This window comes from Podarcis raffonei, chromosome 4, assembly GCF_027172205.1.
Source record: "Podarcis raffonei isolate rPodRaf1 chromosome 4, rPodRaf1.pri, whole genome shotgun sequence".
In the NCBI taxonomy this organism is placed as follows: domain Eukaryota; kingdom Metazoa; phylum Chordata; class Lepidosauria; order Squamata; family Lacertidae; genus Podarcis; species Podarcis raffonei.
In genome coordinates, this window is record NC_070605.1 from 74,340,880 (window position 1) to 74,360,539 (window position 19,660).

The 19,660-nt window shown below is 42.1% G+C and overlaps 1 protein-coding gene across 1 annotated transcript in view; it reads right to left on the reverse strand.

Moving 5' to 3' along the window:
* GABRG3 (gamma-aminobutyric acid type A receptor subunit gamma3) overlaps positions 1-19,660 on the reverse strand; it is a 296,269-nt gene that overhangs the window by 97,748 nt on the left and 178,861 nt on the right. The window lies entirely within an intron of this gene.

A 19,660-nucleotide genomic window follows, 5' to 3' on the forward strand; every position in this document is an offset into this window, starting at 1 on the left:
ATGTTAGCCGCTTTGAGACTCCTTCCGGTAGTGATAAAGTGGGATATCAAATCCAAACTTTTCTTCTTCTTCTCTAGAGCTGCTGAAGGGGGTCTCGATTGACGGATGCCAAGAGCCATCCCTTTGAAGTCTGTTCACATTACAACAATTTGCATTGGCCATTTGCAAATGAACTTAAAGGGGTTTTCTCTCAGCACCCATACCAGATCAGTGTTGTCAGCCAGTGACCTTTCAAGTTGGCACCAAACATCATAATAACATGGTGTGATTAACACACACCAGTCAAAGTTGGCCCGGTGGGGGGGGGGGGAGGCGGCAGTGGGAAAGATATAGCCCATTGGCTAGTTCAAGTTTTCCACCTGTAACCTAGATGGAGTTGCTAGGAAAGGCCAATAGGAGAACTGGGATGCAGTATCATCAGCTGACCACATCCATCTCTATTTCTCTGTTACCTGTGAGTTGGATTAGACATGATTGTTCTCAGTCAGTGTCTGGATACAGTGATGGGCTGGAAGAAGGTGAATGAGCTGAGATTGAATCCTGTTAAGCTGGAGACTTTGTGAGTGAGTGGTTCCCAGGTCCAGATGTTAGGGAGCTTACCAGTTCTGGACCAGGTTGCTCTCCCTCTGAAGGAGCAGGCATATAGTTGGGGTTGCTAGTAGACTCATCTTTTCCACTGGAAGGCCAGGTAGCCTTCATGACATTATTTGTGCATTCTCTACTTAGTTTTGTACCCCAACCATGTCCTTTCCTAGACAGGAAGAGCTTGGCCACTGTGACTCATATACTGGTAATATCGTAACTGTGCTGGTGTAACATACTTCATGAGGGACTTCTCTTGAGACTAGTCCATCAGCAGGAGCTGCTACAAAACACGGGGTTCACTTAAGCCCCTGGAAACATGCATATTACTCCTGTGCTGGGTGAACTGCCAATTTGCCACGTACAAGAGCTTCTTATTAAGATATAAAGTCTTGAACAACTTGGAACAAGCTGCCCCTGTGTAGACCAGCAAGATCACTTAGAATGATTATCAGATAAAATTTTTACTCATGGCACTGAACTCTACAGAACATCACAGAGAGGTGAACTGAAATAGGCATTGTTTAGGAAAGTTTTTAATGACTGATGTTTTAATGTATTTTTAATATTTTGTTGAAAGCAGCCCAGAGTGGTTGGGGAAACACAGCCAGATGGGGGGGGGTACAAATAAAATTATTATTATTAATTATTATTATTATTACTACACAAAAGGGCAGTGAGAATCTTTTGAAAGGCTCAGAATACAAAATGTAGATTTGCCTCCCCGATGCTGCTTTAGAATTATGGAGTGCAACATTCCACCCAAATTCTTGGATGCGCTCAGTTCTATTTGCACTGCTGTTTGAAAGAAGCTACTGATGAACTTGTGGCACCCTCAAGTTTGCAAGCAATATATTCCACTGAGATTGTACAATAGGAGAACTCTAAAAGGCAAAGGTAAAGGGACCCCTGACGATTAGGTCCAGTTGTGACCGACTCTGGGGTTGTGGTGCTCATCATACTTTATTGGCCGAGGGAGCCGGCGTACAGCTTCCGGGTCATGTGGCCAGCATGTCTAAGCCACTTCTGGCGAACCAGAGCAGTGCACGGAAACGCCGTTTACCTTCCCGCCAGAGTGGTACCTATTTATCTACTTGCACTTTGACGTGCTTTCAAACTGCTAGGTTGGCAGGAACAGGGACCGGGCAACGGGAGCTCACCCCATCGCGGGGATTTGAACCGCCGACCTTCTGATCAGCAAGTCCTAGGCTCTGTGGTTTAATCCACAGCGCCACTCGCGTCCCCAGGAGAACTGTAGCATGTCCAAAATTCTCACGCCATTACACTGAAATCTGTTGGTAACAATGTAATAGAACGTCTCAGACACTTCCATTATGATTCAAAAAGGAACTACAGAAATAGATTGGCAGCCCATATGGTAAATATTCAAACAATCAAGGAGGGGGTGGGGAGTGAATTCAGACTTCTCAATCTGGACTAAAATATAAAAAAGTGTGATGAACCTATACTTTAACTTCAGGCTTTTTTCCCCAACAAGCCAAACATATATGGCCATCTGGATAGCCTGGGAGTCTCTATAATTATATTATGCTTATTCTACCATCTGTGATTTGCTATGTGCCCAGCCCACAGCAGCTAACACTATGTCAAAACAAATCCAATTGTTCTCTTTGGAATACTATAGCTACTTTATGTGGCACATCCATTATTCTATATGTGGAGCTGTGGGGCTATTAACTATAAACTGAAAGATGGTAAGAGATAAATGGCAATAGACTTTCATTAAGAAGCTTTTCCGTAAGTAACCAAACACACACAACAGCAGATGCTTCTGAATGTCATGAGCCTTTAACTATCTCCCAGTGAAACATCATAACTAACAACTAGGGGTAGGGATGTGCATGTATTTGCTGAATTATGTACATTATCTGGCCATTATGCATAATCTCCAACAAACCTTGGGGAATGTGCAGATCTTGACTGCATTTTGTGTATTATACATACTGTCCAACAAGACTTGGGAAGTACCTTCCCCAATAAACCCACAAAGCAGCTAAGCAGCAGATTTGGTCTGCCAAAATTGTCAGCACTGATCATTGCATGCATTTCATCACAACCAAGGATTAGGAACTACCTGTACAGCTTCAGCTCATGCACATGGGTGCATTTCAAAGGGGAATTTGCTCACTCCATAGTGGCAGTAAATACATGTGCATGTATTTGCTGAATTATGTACATTATCTGGCCATTATGCATAATCTCCAACAAACCTTGGGGAATGTGCAGATCTTGACTGCATTTTGTGTATTATACATACTGTCCAACAAGACTTGGGAAGTACCTTCCCCAATAAACCCACAAAGCAGCTAAGCAGCAGATTTGGTCTGCCAAAATTGTCAGCACTGATCATTGCATGCATTTCATCACAACCAAGGATTAGGAACTACCTGTACAGCTTCAGCTCATGCACATGGGTGCATTTCAAAGGGGAATTTGCTCACTCCATAGTGGCAGTAAATCCCTATTTAAGCTGAAACTTCTATTTAAACTAGGCTGCACTCTAGCAATGCTTCAAGAATATGGAGGTTCCATCCTATTTTCATTTGCCTAGTGATTCACATAAATTTACTCTAAGGTTTAGGGCAGGCATCCCCAAACTTGGCCCTCCAGCTGTTTTGGGACTACAATTCCCATCATCCGTGACCACTGGTCCTGTTAGCTAGGGATGATGGGAGATGTAGTCCAACAACAGCTGGAGGGCCAAGTTTGGGGATGCCTGGTTTAGGGTATATAGGCAAGTTATAATATTACTGAGGTAACAAGAGTGATCATTTGGGACAAAACTGAAATAACAGTGCTTCCACTATGTCTGGCTGTTAGAGTTTTATTTGGAGTTCACAATTTTACTGCCCCATTGAAAGTGCTTTTTGGTTTTTGCCACTTCTTGTGTTCTCTGGCATTAGAAAGAAGAAACACCTGGGACACAGAAGTAAGACGGGTCAGTGACTCTACCTCCATTGAAATCAGTTGATCTGAGTGAGGCTGCTAGAGATTACGCATATGAAACTTACAATGCAAAGTAAAGGTTAAGTAAAAGTAGTAGCTTCAATAAGATTTGATGAGGTGTGGAGTTACACACACACACACACACACACACACACACACACTAAGAAAGTAGACTTCAAGTCATGTACTTTAGGGGAGAGATCTAAAATAAGACCATTTTACAATTCGGTAATACTCAAGAGGTGCTTCACCCTCCACAAGCATTCTATCTGTTGAACAAATAACTTGATATTCCAATGAATGAATGATCTCCTAAATGTCCTTACAATAGCTTTTAGATCCCTTCAAATCATTAATTGCATATGAGCAGGTAGACAATGGAAGCCTCAAAGCATTTTTAACCTAGAGGTGTGTGGGATACCAATTCAAAGGTTTCCTGATCCATAGGGTCAAGATCAATTAAGAGAGATCTGTTGCCTTTTAACATACTTTAACAGCCTGTAGTAGTTACAAAGAGTAGTGAAAGATGCATATTTTTATACCGTGCCATGGATGAAGCAAACTACACCCCCATGATGCTTTTCAGCATGTGAAGCAGTTCCAGTCATCCATGCAGAGAAAGGTATGAGGACCACTTGCACATAGTTATGCACAAGTTCGCATTACGATTTTTGTATACCCAGTACACACCAATATCCAGTAGACACTTTCCACCACTTTGCAGAATGTGAGGTGCACATGAGATAGCAATGAGCAGGGCTTATATGTTGCCCCTAGGAATGGAAGCGTCTTCAGTATTGGAAGAGTGAAACATTATAGAATCTGGGAGACAAGCCCTCTTTCTCCTGCACAGACTTCATCCATTCCATTTCACCGTGCAGCACAGCTCCTCTTTCAACACAGGTATTTAACAGGTAGCTTTCTCAACTGGTTATTTATCTTTATGGTATAGTATGGGTGTTTCAGTTTAGTAGATTTTATCTCCCAAACCATCTGGTTGCCTAATGGACAAGATTATTGACATTTAGGAGGGGTGGCTGTAAGAAGCTCTAAGCCCATAATACAGAACAGAGTAAATAAATGAACACATAGCTCTCACATAGCTGTGAGAAAACTCCTAGGGATGGGGATATAGATATAGATGATATAGATATATAGATATATATTCCAGATCAATTAAAGCAGGCAGGACAGTTTATACCTCTGGAAAAACAAAAGTTCCCCAATTTTTATCATTTAAACCTAATTTTTATCCAAATATCAGACTCTGAAGAGAAACAACTGAAACCCATGTGGATAGATATACGTAGCTTATGTGTTAATTAGACAATAGCATGGCTCAGAATTTTTCACTAGTGTTTCTGTCTGTACGCCCATCCTTCTTCCTCCCAGGTATCCAGGTGGTTTTTGTTCTGTCCTAAATTAAATCCAACTACCTGAGTAAAATTTAATCAAGCCTCTCAAGCCAGGAGTTTGGATTCCTTTCAAGTGAGACTGCTAAAGATTCAAGCGTTATCCACTTTTTCACAAGCAGATGAATGAAAACTGATAAAGTCTAATCTACTGCCACCTGGGATTTTCTTCAATCAACAAATGAAGTCCATCTGTATCTCTCCTCCAAATCATAATCTCTGCTAACAATCTCAAGCCTGCTCTGCTTTCTAATTATTTTCCCAACAGCAAAATAAAACTACTAATATGATTGGTCGCTCTTTCAGACCTACATGCAGTAAATTAAAGGATGAAGAATGGCTTTTACTACCCATTTCCCCAAACTGTCAACATCAGAACAAAAAGCCTCCCACCCTCAAGTGCAGGAATATCTCTCAACTTTGTATAGAATCGTTCTGAGGGTTTTAAAAAACAACAACTATCAAGCAGTGTATAAAGTTTATGAAATAAATATGGTAAATCTCTATGTCTATCTCTACATATTTACATCTCTCTCCCCCTCTCTCTCTCTCTGGCTTTTTTTCAGCCAGAACTCACCAGAATGCACAACAACAACAACAACAACAGCAACAATAACAACAATAACAACAATAACAATATAATTTATTATTTATACCCCCTTCCATTGTGATAGGAATTTTGTTTACAACATCATCTAGCTGGGTTTACCTAGCCACTCTGAGAGGCTCCCAACAGAATATTAAAAGCATGACAAAATATCAAACATTAAAAACTTCCCTGAACAGGGCTGCCTTCAGATGTCTTCTAAAAGTCAGATACTTGTTTATTTCCTTGACATTTGATGGGAGGGCGTTCCAGAGGATGGGCGCCACTACCAAGAAGGCCCTCTGCCTGGTTCCTTGTAACCTCACTTCTCGCAGTGAGGGAACTGCCAGAAGGCCCCTGGAGCTGAACCTCAGTGTCCAGGTTGAACAATGGGGGTGGAGATGCTCCTTCAGGTATACTGGGGGAGAGGCCGTTTAGGGCTTTAAAGGTCAGCACCAACACTTTGAACTGTGCTCGGAAACGTACTGGGAGCCAATGTAGGTCTTTCAGGACCAGTGTTGTATGGTCTCAGCAGCTACTCACAGTCACCAGTCTAACTCAGTTCTGGCATCTCTCAGGTGGGTGCCATTGCCATTTTAAGAGAACAAGGGAAGGATTCATTGTGAGTTCTGGCACCTCTTTTTCTAGAAAAATTGCACTCTGTCATCTATCATCTAACAGCCAGCACACAAAAGAGAAATTAAAGCCAGTCACCTGTGGGGGAGTTCCCTTAACCGTTTTTCACCCTCCATAAGAAACCCCAAAGGGTCACCTCTTCCCTTGGGGGCTGCCCCAATGGTGGAGACCACCTGTCAATAGTAAAGGTAAAGGGACCCCTGAACATTAGGTCCAGTCGTGGCCGACTCTGGGGTTGCGGCGCTCATCTTGCTTTATTGGCCGAGGGAGCTGGCGTACAGCTTCCGGGTCATGTGGCCAGCATGACTAAGCTGCTTCTGGTGACCCAGAGCAGCACACGGAAACACCGTTTACGTTCCTGCCAGAGCGGTACCTATTTATCTACTTGCACTTTGACGTGCTTTCAAACTGCTAGGTGGGCAGGAGCAGGGACCGAGCAAAGGAAGCTCACCCTGTCGTGGGGATTCAAACCACAGACCTTCTGATCGGCAGGCCCTAGGCTCTGTGGTTTAACCCACAGCGCCACCCGGGTTCCTGTCAATAGTAGCTTCCAAATAAATATGCTTCCCAACTGGAAAGGAGCCAGAGGTGTGGCAGATTCCCTACTCTGCAGGTGGGACTAGGTCGCCAAACTTTCTGACTCATCCAATAGGCTGCTGTTATGTAGCAGCATCAGAAAATGTTCCGGGAGGGCAAGATAGTGTCCACTTCCCAGCCTGCAGCCTGTGCAATAGGAGGTGGGAAAATTGCAACAGTGAATAGCATCTTTCAGTAATGCTTTGCCCTCTTAGTTTATTTTTAATGAACATTGAAAACATTATACTAATACAAATTTGAATCCTAAAACACCTGCAGTAAGCTTTGTGGGGTTTTTTGACCCATCCAAATGCAGCATTAAGAACAGTCTACAAATGAGGGTGGGAGGGGATGAAAGCCACAGCTAGTAAGCACCACTTGAAACAAGGGGGACCTGTGGGTTTAAATTTACAAATGTTTGCTCATATGTGAATTCCGTGTTCATATTTCGATTTTTCACTGCAGGGGAGCTTTACTGGCAAAGAGACATCAATTGTCTTTGGCAACTTACTAAACAACAAAAAAACAGGCTCTCTTTCTTTATCTTGTTCACTTCTTTTTACATGACATTGAATGTCTGCGGTAGAGCTTTTCTAACAAAAGCCACACTATCTTAATATCAGGGTAAAAGAGAGGGTCTTATTCCCACCCCCACTAAAAAAAGAAAAGAAAAAGCTAATTGTACTGAGAGTTGGGACTCACGACTGTCATCTTTTTATCAGGTCATTAAAAAAAAGTGCCTATGAAATAAAAAATGCAGAGAAACCTAGTTAAGATTCTCAGAAAGAAAGACCAAAAAAAGAGGTGAGAATTAAAAAAACACGTTTTGAAACCTTTCCACCTTATTCACAGCTGGCTCGGCGGTTTGACACCAGAGCCCACAGGGCACAAGTGTGAAGGCGCAGAAGTGTGAAGGAGACGATAGTTTCATAGCCCTGTTCATTCCCTTGTCACCTTCAGGCATCAACATGACTTTCAGTCCAGAGCTAAGTATCTAGTATAGCCATGGCCTGGAGCGAGGGTAAAAAAATAATAATGTTGCAATTTCTGCACAGCCCGGTGGCAACAAGCAAAGCCTTTCATTTGGAACATGCAGTCCTGGCAACTGATATGAAGCAATGAAAACCGCTACAAATGCGAGCTGTCGAAGGAGGAAGACGAGCAAATATAGGAAGCATCCTAGCAGGGGTTGTGATAGCCAGAGAGCCATCCTTGTCCTGTTAATGCTGCTTTTTGGAATCACTGCATTTGCGTACTGAAGCATTCCCTTTCCCACGTCCCTGATTAATTGCTCGAAACTGAGGCTCGACTCAAAAAAATATTCCGTATTGGAACGCTGTGTCCCACCGACTAAACAAAGCAGAGATCAAAAGAGCACATCCACATCATCGAAATTGCCAAAGGCTTTAAAGATTAGAGTGACAAAAAGCAGGAGCAAAGGTTTCAAAGTGTCACTGCATCACATTTATACACTACGTCCTTTGTGAAATCAGAAAGTTATATTCCGTACTTTTCTTCTAGGAAAAAGGTGCTGGACCTGTGTACCCTTGAGTACCCCCAGAAAAAAATATGCACTGGTTATATAAGGATGACATCTTTTTCAAAGTCCGTTGTGGGTTTCCATAAGGAGTGCTGGAAATTCTTGAGGTCATCCCCGATGCCAAACCCAATTTGGTTGTGCCTTTACAAAGGAGGTATAAGCAGTACTGATCAAGGCACAGCTGCTGGCAAAAGGTTGGTGAATCTCAGAGTTGGACCAGGTCATTTGAGGATCAAAGATTTTTTTAAAAGCCTCTCTGCCCTCACTTGCCAGCGTCGGGTTCTGATCCAGACAGCTTGGTTTGTCCAACTTTTCTCACTGTGAATATCTGTGGGCAGGAGGCTACTGCCACTCTGCCAATGTGTTCTAGCAACATTTGGCAAAGCTTTTTACACCTCCTCCCAAAAAAAAGTCATCTAATGGCATGCAGCATGCAGCTACAGGCACCACCCAACTCCCATCAGTTGCTCTTTTCCCACTTGTACTTGTTCTTCCCCAAAGTATTCCGGCTATTCCCCTCTTATACCTCCCCTCAGGGAGGGGGGAGAGATCTTCTTCTGAAAGCATCACATCTGCTCTGCTCAAAATATAATATTCCTAAAGGCTCAACTAATCCATGACATATGGCAGTCCCCAAATGATCAATATGCATAAGGTATGCTCTGAGCCTTGTTTTCTCGGAGTATTTAATATAAAACCATCAAGAAAAAACCTGTCAGATCTGTTTAGGTCCAAAGTGTGTGTATTATCATTAAAACAAAACAAAAAAACAACACTTGAAGATAATTCTAAACGTTGCTGGGCCATTTATGGCTTCCAAAGGAGTAGACAAATAGTCATTAAGCAATCAGTTTGCCCACACAGGAAGACTATGGGTGTATGAAACAGCTGCTCCATGCATGGAAACCTACACAGGATGTTGCTATGCAGGCAAAGACAACACACTGGAAATTGGCTTTGTAGGGCAGTGTTGAATTCTGTGGCTAGAGGCCAACCCAAACATACTAATGCACCTATATTACCATTGAATCATGTGTATGTTGCCTGGGCCATCCACTGGTTCTGAGAACACTGACTCAAAGACTTCATTGAAGGGGGTTTGAATGAATTCTTCAAAATTGTGATGAATGGGACAGGAAAAGGAGAGACCACCATCAATTTTTATGGGGCTTATTAAAAAAAAAATGTTCAGGGTGAATTCCTTTCCTTTTCTATTTCTGCTTTGCCACCATTGGAAGTAGCAGCATTGTTCCTATGAATCATCTATACAGGGGAACCTACCCATGTCGCCTCCTCATTCATTTTAGTACCACTCAAACAGTGGTTTGCTCGAACAATAAATGGCAGACACACACACACAGTATCAAACAATAAAACTGAAAAATTACAATGTCAAATAAAATGGAAGAGTAAAGCATAGCGGCACATTTCAAAAACATCTCCAGAGCAAGGGACCCCTCCCCCCCTCTTGCCAAGACACATTCTGACTCACAGTATGCAACACCTACCCCACTAACACATACACACCATGGGATTGTTTGCTCATCAGGTGCAAGCAGGAGTTTCAACAGTAGCCCTTGGGCTCACCCTTTCAGAGTTGGCTATTATAAGATTCCAGAATAATAAGCCATTCTTTACAAAAGCAGCATAAGGGAGGACCACATTCCTTCTTACGTCTACCACAACCACTTTCCCTACTACAGGACTTAATCAGATAGTACCCTCTGCTTATCCAATCTCTTTCATCCCATGCTACTCCCATTTCTCACACGCATGCACCAAAACACATGGCACCCTAGCCACCCAATCGCTCGAATATATTTCACTCCCCACACCACTAATCACCAATCACTCCACCTACTCTGCTAAAATATACTGCAAAAATACCTAGAGATGACAAAATCACTCACTGACAGAACCATATACAGTAACATAACAAAGTTATGCCTCAGTAACACAGATGTAGTGTCCTAGACAGCAATCTGACTCACTCACTCAAACTCTCACATACCCAAGACTCTCAACCTTCCCTGAGAACTGCTCTTTCCCTCCAAGGACTGCCCTCGGACATTTCTAACACACACCACAGGCACTCCACACACAAAAATAGCCATTAGCAAAATACACCATAATACAGTGATCCCAGTAACTAGCCATATGTGCCAGGAAATGCCTCAGGGAACATATATGTTTTCAGCATGCATCAGAAACGTATTTCTAAGAAAAGGTTGTTACACATACTTTAGTTCTATTTTAAACCTTTCTTGCATTCACATACCCTCTTTTGACAAATACATTTCTTTTCTGAAATTTCTCTCCACGTCTATGTCTTCTCAGTAATGTCTCCTTGGTTCCCACTGCTCATCTTAAAAATCTAACAGCTTGAGGGTTCTGACTGAAACATTAGATTAAATAAATCTATGCTGGTGTTTGTTTTGCCTATCATTTTTATTTACTTATGCCTATACATAAACAATATATCAGTCAGTCGGTGTGTGTGACACAGTGGTGTGGCACAACCATTCTGCTCGGTATCAGTGACTCTCCCTAGACATTAATGGCTTCACTTTAAGGTCCAGTTGCTCACAGCCTGACAGGACTGAAAATGAAAGCTTTCCATAACAAATGAAAGTGCTTGAAGGAAGGACATTTTTACACTTAGGAAGAAAACTGTTTTAAGTCTTCTTTAGGGGTGTTTATAGCTGCTGATGCGTCTTCTTCTTGGTACTAAAAAGGAGGACAAATGGAAACTCTTGAAATCAATAGCACTTAACTTCCAGGCTACTCTATTTATGATAGGGGCGATAAGACACTTGGGTTTTCAACACCTAAGACTCTTCACAAGATTGATTGATCTTGGATCACTTGTGAGGGATGTCTCGTTCAAGGGCAGCAATCACACCAGGGGCATCGGGAGTTCCAGCTAATTTGAATATAACTACCTTGCAGTCTTTATTCCATTTCCAAGATCCATGTTTTCCAACGGCTACAAAAATTATGATTGGTTAGATTCCCAGCTGAGGCAGGGAAGAGCATTAACATAACATGAAGAGCATATTGACAGCTGAAAAACTCACCCATGTCCATCATTTGACTTTAAATGTACCCACCAAACCATGGGCATGGTGCAGGTTTCCTATGTACTTTGGGGGGAAAGTGTCAGCCCAGCTAGGGATCCTCATACTGGTGTCCTGCCTCTGTGCTTCTAGAGCAAAGTGTGCATATGTAAGTCTTGATCCACAGGCCCAAAGGAGGGCCTTGCATGAGTCATTTGGTGCAGGGATACCGAAGGAGGAAGCGAGAAATGACAGGATGGCCAGTTCTAGTGCTTTAGTAAAGAAAGGTATAAACCAGGTCAGCAAACTTTTTCAGCAGGGGGCTGGTCCACTGTCCCTCAGATCTTGTAGAGGGCCGGACTATATTTTGAAATTAAAAAAAAAGAACGAATTTCTATGCCCCACAAATAACCCAGAGATGCATTTTAAATAAAAGCACACATTCAACTCATGTAAAAACACCAGGCTGGCCCCACAAATTACCCAGAGATGCATTTTAAATAAAAGGACACATTCTACTCATGTAGAAACACGCTGATTCCCGGACCGTCCACACGCTGGATTTAGAAGGCGATTGGGTTGGATCCGGCCCCCTGGCCTTAGTTTGCCTACCCATGGTAAAAACTTACAACACAGCAGCAGAGTCCTGCTGCCTTCACAGGCTCAGGATAGATGCTGAAGCAGTAAGTAGTTACAGGTAGGTAGCCGTGTTGGTCTGCCGTAGTCAAAACAAAATAAAAAAAATCCTTCCAGTAGCACCTTAGAGACCAACTAAGTTTGTTGTCGGTATGAGCTTTCGTGTGCATGCTGAAGCAGTAAGTAGTAATTATGACTTGTCCGTGAGGTGCGAATATGTTAAGCATTACTTATACACAAAGCAAGCTGGCAGCAATTGCCCAATTAACTCACCCCTGGCTTAGAGGCCCCTTCCAAACGCTCATCTTTCTCTCAGACCAGGGAATAGCTGACAGGCAGCCAGCATGAGAAGCCTCTCCTCTCCCAACTAACTAAACCAAAACGAGGGCTTCAAAGCTTCAAAGCATATAAATATATATATGAGCTTATTATTGCAGCAACTAACAATTATCTTGACTACCAAGATGGCGCTCACAGGCCTTCTGGTACACTTTCACTGTTTAGTTCTACACATTGCAAAACTCTAAGTTCGTTTCTTGATGCATGGGAGGAACTGGCTTGTTTTCTTAGTCCCCCCCCCCATCATATTATTTTATTATCTTCTTAATTATGCTGTTTTAAAACTGCATTTTACATTCATCTTCCTTTAGTAATGTTTTCTTTTGAAATGTTTAAGATAATTTTTTTTGTTAACTTTTGTGCGTTAAAAGTGCATTCTGCAATTGATTTCCTTTGCAATGTGTTATTCTGAACATCTTAAGGTAATAGTTTAGCTTCCTGTTGATTATGTTGCTTTGAAGGCATGCTTTATCTTTGACTACCTTCGGTAATGTTTATTCTGGTTTGTTTGATGTTTTAATGTATTGTAAACCACTTTGTGATTTTTTTTACTTAAAAATATAGAGCTGTATAGAAATGAAATGAACGATAATAATAATATTCATAATAATAATAGTCTAGAAAGCACTTTCCCCCTAAAAATAAACAATTATATAAAACAGAAGTCTCAGGATATTCAGTACCTGATAGCAGAATTTGCATTTATGTGGCTCATCCGTAAACATTAAGATTGCCACTATTAGCCAGGAAATAAACACAGTAAAAAAAGCTAGTTCAGCACATCGGACAGCTCCCAGGACTATTACCAGTCATTGGCTGCTTCTGATGGGGGAGAGGGGAGAGATTTTGGTCTTATTTTCGCATCAAAAGACCAGCTGAATGCTAGATTCAGCATCTAATCCTCTCACTGCATATTAAGAAAGTATTATACTATGAATTGTATATTATTCCATTTTCTATTGGTGTGGAAATGAACAGAGGTGGTCACTGAACAGTCACTAAAAATAGAGAGGGAGAATTATCACTGGGACTTTAGGGCTGTGCACATCTCTTGTAAATATCTGGTATGAGCACCGTCTAAGGCTTATCCTCCTCAGCTTAAGAAATCTGACCTGGCCACTGAAGGAGGTTGTCTGGCTGCAATTTTGATGGAAACAACTGCTTTGTTTGTTGGTTTCAATCAATACAATCCCTTAGTGCAAATTCCCAAGTTAAGCCTCAGGTTTCTAAGCTGATGGGAGCAAGCTAATAACTTTTAGTTCAATGTATCTCTTGGGGCACAGACACAAAAAAAGAAGACTTAAAAGAGATTTTGAAGTAATTTGGAACAACGACATAAAGAAAAACCCTCCACTCTCTTAGCCAATGCAAACTTTTTAAAATGTTGAAAACGTGTGCCTTTTAACTTGCAGGAGAGATTTGTCAAAGTAAGTTTAGATCTGCTGTTCTAATCTCTATATTGGGCATAGGCAAACTTGGCCCTCCAGATGTTTTGAGACTACAATTCCCATCATCTCTGACCACTGGTCCTGTTAGCTAGGGATGATGGGAGTTGTAGTCCCAAAACATCTGGAGGGCCGAGTTTGCCTATGCCTGCTCTATATGATACCATCAGGGCTTTCTTTCAGCAGGAACTCACCAGAACTCAGTTCTGGCCACTTTCAGGTGGGCATCCTTGCCATTATAAGAGAACAAAGGAGGCATTCATGGTGAGTTCTGGCACCTCTTTTTCTAGAAAAATAGCACTGGATGCATCTACTGAGACTTACTCCCAAGTAAATGGATATAGGATGGCAACCTGGTGATGACAAGCAACAGTTCACAAGTCCTACCCAGCTTCACCCCAGGCAGCCTTGCAAACCTTCAAAGACCATCAAAAGGCTCCACCACACGGCCATTGTGAGAGGGGCTACACGATAGATCTTAACTATTTCAGAATAACCCCACCTTCATGGTGGTGGTGGGAACTGGGAAACCCTGATTCTTCTCATCACCCTGAAAGAAAAAGTAAGCCCCCATGCAAGCTTTGTTGCTGCTGAAGTACCCCTCCTATCAGCCCCCACGAGTAGGGCCAATGGCCAGGGATGATGGGATTTGTAATTCAGCAACATGGGGAGGCAAAGGTTCTCCCTACCTGCCCAATACTACAATATACTGCTAAATGTTTTAACACTGCCTTTTGGAGCTTGGAAAGATGCCCACATCTTGATAACATTAATAGCAACCGATACGGATGACACTTTTGGAATATTTTATGAGCTTCGGGGACAGTGCAGCTGGTCTCTCTGGCACATGTATTACTTTTGGACTAGCTTCATTGCACATTGTTTTTACTGCCTTTAAAACTTTTTGCATTCCCCAGCCCCCAGGAGAATTAATCAGCCTCCCTTGGCCTCTCCCAAAATTCCTGCCTCGAGTCATTGGTGATGTTTGCAGTTAAAACCTGCATACAGCCTTCCCTGTCACCACCAGCACATGCACAAATTAGCATGTGGTCCTTTTCCATCTAGTTTGCAAAGCTGCTATGTGTTTCAACTGCACAGCTGAGGGTGGACCAGCAGATGCCCACAGAAACACCCGCTGCTTCAGATAAGCTCTGCGTGATCACATTATAGACCCTTCATCCATTATACTCTGTTGAGAGTTTCATATGGCTCCCCAGGTGGATTTTTGCAGGGAGAAGCAGTGTTTTTGAAATGTGCGCGCTCAAATTGAGTGGGGGAGATTTGGTGGAGCCATCCCTCTGTTTGGCTCTGCCAGCTGAGCTGGCCTCCTACTTGCCCCCAAATGTACCCTTAGACTGCAGTCCTGTGCCTTCTTATTTGTGAGTAAGCCTCACTGAATTCAGTAGGAGTTACATCTGAGTAGAGTTGTATAGGACTGCACTGTTAGATTCTTAGCTGGGAATTGGCTGAAAGAGTTGGGTGAACATTTCTGCTTGCTGCAAAGAGCACACAGGTGATTCTTTGGATGCCACTACAAAGGGCAGGGGGGGATCCCTCTCTATGCTGGAGTGATTTGAAGATAGGAATCTCACTCTTCACCACTGATTTCAACCAGTTGATTTACAAGGCTGAAGATGATAATCTACAAGTTGACCAGAGAGGGTAGAGCAATTGTGCTGCACATCACATCCTTTGAATGAGCAAAGCCATGTGCCGTGCAATCACTCCCTTTGCCATCAATTGGCCAGCATTTTTCTAGCTTAGAAGAGAAGCAACGAGGCCCTAGTTGGTTAGGATGCATCATATTCACGCTGTGTTCCCTAATTGATGGGCATCACATCATGAAGGAGAAAGTAACAACCAAGGAAAACAGTGGCTGTGAAAATGTCAAATAATAACCCCATAAAAGTTAAAAAGAAGGGGGGTTTAGAGGAACTATTCTGCCTTCCTGGAAAGGACAATGCTCCCTCTGAATACATTTGCAAGTAAACATTTGGTGCAATCCTGTTCTTAACCATGTTAACTTAGGAACACAATGAGAACATCTTTAAATTAATTCTGAGGAAGTAACAAAAGACAGGTGAACAGTGGAAATAGCTTGTCGTCAAGATGCAGTGTGCATGCTAATTAATTTCCCACTCTTCAGATCATTCATCTTCAAATAAGACAAAAAAGAACTAACAGTCTGCACTGGGATGAATCATGCTAGGTGGGACAGATGTGGTTACCGGTGGACACCTGTGGTCAAAAGTGACTCATCTCCAGTAAATGGCAACTTTTAAACTTTGTGAGAATATAATTTGTTGTTTAGCAACAAGATGGGTTTCTGTCAATAACCACATCCAGCATCATCAAAATTACCATAGATCTTCTATGAAAGTGGCTTGATTTATTAAAGCATTTCTATATCACTTTTCACAAAATGTATGAAAATTTAAAACAACAAAGCTACATAAGAAATACAGATGCATCATATAGCAAACGAGAATAATTAAAACAAAAAGTAGGTGAGCTGGAGATCAAGATATTTGGCCAGGGTAAGTAGGGGAAAAACTGTTTTAGCGGGACTTACTTCTGAGTAAACATGCATAGGATTGTACTGTTACTTGCAACAAGCTCATTCAGATCTTCTTAAATGTAAGCTGAAGAGGCAATTCATAAAATGCTTTCTCGTGCAAGTCTGCTTACAGGAGCAGTGGAACACGAGCGATCTGGGAACTCATTCATTATGGCAGATGTGACTTCAGGGACGTTTCGCTGTTTCCTTGATCACAGGATTTGCTGCAACTGAGTTCCCAGCTCACACGATACATTGCTCAGGGGAGTAGACCCAGTTGAATGAGAAAGGCAAAGAGAGGAATAAAATGTGTGAGTCAGTTCTGGTCCATAGATAAAAACAAGGAAGCAAGAGCCACAACTGGCTGGTATTTCTGTTTTCCACTCTGCTTGTAATGAGTAACATCATTCCTATGGATCCAAAACTGCTAAAAAGCCTGGGAGATAAAAGAAAAGTATTTTCCTAGAGCTGAGAAAAATTGTAGTGTGGGCATCAGGCAAGTTTCCCCGGGGAGAGCATTTGAAAGGCAATGTACCCTGATAAATAAAGGACACAAAGAATCAAAGGAGGAATGGAAGATTTATGAAGGAATACGTGGCACAATAGGACTTTCAAACTCCTTTGTCTATTACCAGACACAAGATGGAGGGAACACCTGGTGAGATTTTTTTTAAAAAAGATTGTGCTAAAAACAGATAAAAGGGTTCTGTTAAATGTGCAATTAATATGCTGAACTTATTGAAATAAAATGAGGTTAGCAATGATAAAATCGTGTTTAAACAGATGAGACACCAACATGAGAAGATCCCCTGTTGTTAGGTTGCTTTTTCAATGAAAAATCACAGAAACATAAGGAGGAAGCAAATTGTGAAATCATTCTGACAGTTAAATCATCTGCATGCTTGGGAGGGCTCCCCAAAGCAGTCAGTAGTATTTACTCCCAGGTAAGTGTGTGTAAGGCTGCAGCCTGAGGGTGGCAGTTTGAGGTTGCATAGCACAAATGCAGCTATTATACATTAGACTGCATTTTATTGCACTCTCAAAATACTTCCTTATGGAATACCAAGTTTGCATTTGCTCACTCTGTAAGGTACACACTGATAGTTTATAAATCAACAACAGCCCGGTAGAAGTTTACAACCACAGCCAATCTCAATATTGCACTGTTACAGAGTCCTTTCATGAACTGTGTGCTAAACCACAGTAAATCAATCTATTGTTTTCTACTTGAAAGCTTGAAAGATAGATGCAGGAGTACCTGGTGCCCTGTTTAGGACTACAGTTCCCATCAGCACTAGCCAGCACAGTCAAGGGCCAGGAGTGGTAATCCAACACCATCTGGAGGGCACAATGTTGGCTATTCCTGTCATACAGGAAAAGTTTGTGGCACAAATAAAACATTGATAGGCTCCCCCTCCTCTTCAGAGCTGTTTACTAGAGACTTCAGATGCTGTTTACTGGAGACTTGAGACCCCATGTCAACCTTCTCCATAGCTTTGGGGAGCTCTCATTATGCAAAAAGAAAATTGCCATTCAGAGGGCTTTCTGAATGCGCTTTGTATTGTGATGCTTTTATAATACACAGAGGTACAATTCTTTGTATGCCCATGTACTTTTAATAAGAACACACAGTCTCTCTCCTTTTCTCTCGCCTTTTGTATAGGTGGCAGAGACATAAAATACCTGAGTTACCTTTGATTTTCCTCCTGTTTTCACTAAAGCGATGGTTGGCAGCCAATTACCATCATTTAAATACTTAGCTGAATATAATTTTCAGTTTAGAAATATTTAGCCCGCTAGTGTGAGGTTTCTGTCAGGTCAGCTTCTCACAGTTAGAAATAGTCTTTGGAGTTTCTGCTGATAGTTTCACAGCAGTCTTGAACTGAGCACTGAATGTTCTTGGTTTTGTGGGGTGGTCAAGAGAGAGATAGAGAAGCCCTTCAAGGAGAAGAAGAAACCAGCTGCAGTCAGGGGATATAATAACATAAGAAGAGGACCCTTTGAGTCCAACACCCCCCCCCCATGGTGGTCAAACAGATGCCACTAGGAAACCAACCAACAGGATTTAAGCATAAGAACATTCTCCCCTCCAGTGGTTCTCAGCACCTGGTATTCAGAAGCATAGCTGCCTCCAACCGTGAAGGCAAAGTGTACCCATCATGGCTAAGGCCCATCAATAGTCTTCTCCTCCATGAATTTGTCTAATCTTATGAAGCTATCTACATTGGTGACCATCACTGCCTCCCGTGCAATCAAGTTTCATAGTTTTAACTATGCGCTGCATGAAGAACTGCTTTCTTTTATCTGTCCTGAATCTTCCAACACTCAGCTTCATTGGATGTCTACAAGACCAGAGCCATACCACCACTCTAGCTGTTTTCTCTTGGCTCAGGACATGGTCTGTTATATCCCATGGTGAGCTAGAATGGCAGGCTTTTCACAGCTGCCTGCTTCAAGGATTTTACATTTTCATACTGGTTCTTCACATGAACCTTGAAAACCATAAAACTGAATGCTGGTAGAGATTCTGGTACTTGCATCCGCTGACTGCACAGAATGGGCACAATCCTCTAGGAAGTTCATCTCCACAAGCCCCATTGAAATGAATGGGAGATGCACAAGAGCATGATGGAGCTGGGTTGAAGAACCTTTCACAGAATCAGGCCCATGTTGATACCCAATTGGGAGTGCAATGGAAGTATCAATGGAAATGTCTTGGGAGAAGCATCCCAAAATATACATAAATGCAAACAAAAACCTAGCCAAGTAAGCCACATCGCACATGGTGGTCCTGCATGAGTCCCTGGCAACAATGTGGTTCAGCAGAGGACCAATGTGTACCAGAGCACCTGGACAGCCTGAAATAACTAATATGATTCTCCAAGTTAGAAACACATGGACTTCTGCAATCCGTTAGACGAGCTCCTTCACACAAAGCATATTGAAACAAGATGGGGGTGCTAAGGAATGTTGAACACTGCATTACAGCTTGGGAAAAAAATACTGTCACGTTGCAAATGATCTTCCTGCAATTATTTTCCATGCATCTTACCCAGGCAAATCTCTCACATGAGAAAGAGATAGGATAAACAAATTGTCACACAAACATCTGAAGCACTGTTAAGCAGATTTGGATAATACTTGTATTAGCATCCTGGAGCTGATCTGACATGTTAATTAAAAGGTGCTGTTCCTTGTCTCACATGTGTTCCTGTTGGTAGGTTCTTATCAACAATGACAAGATTTATTAACACATTTGCACACACACGTGTTCATATATACACTTAAAAGTACATAAAGTTGTACCATCCAGCTTCAACTGGCAAAC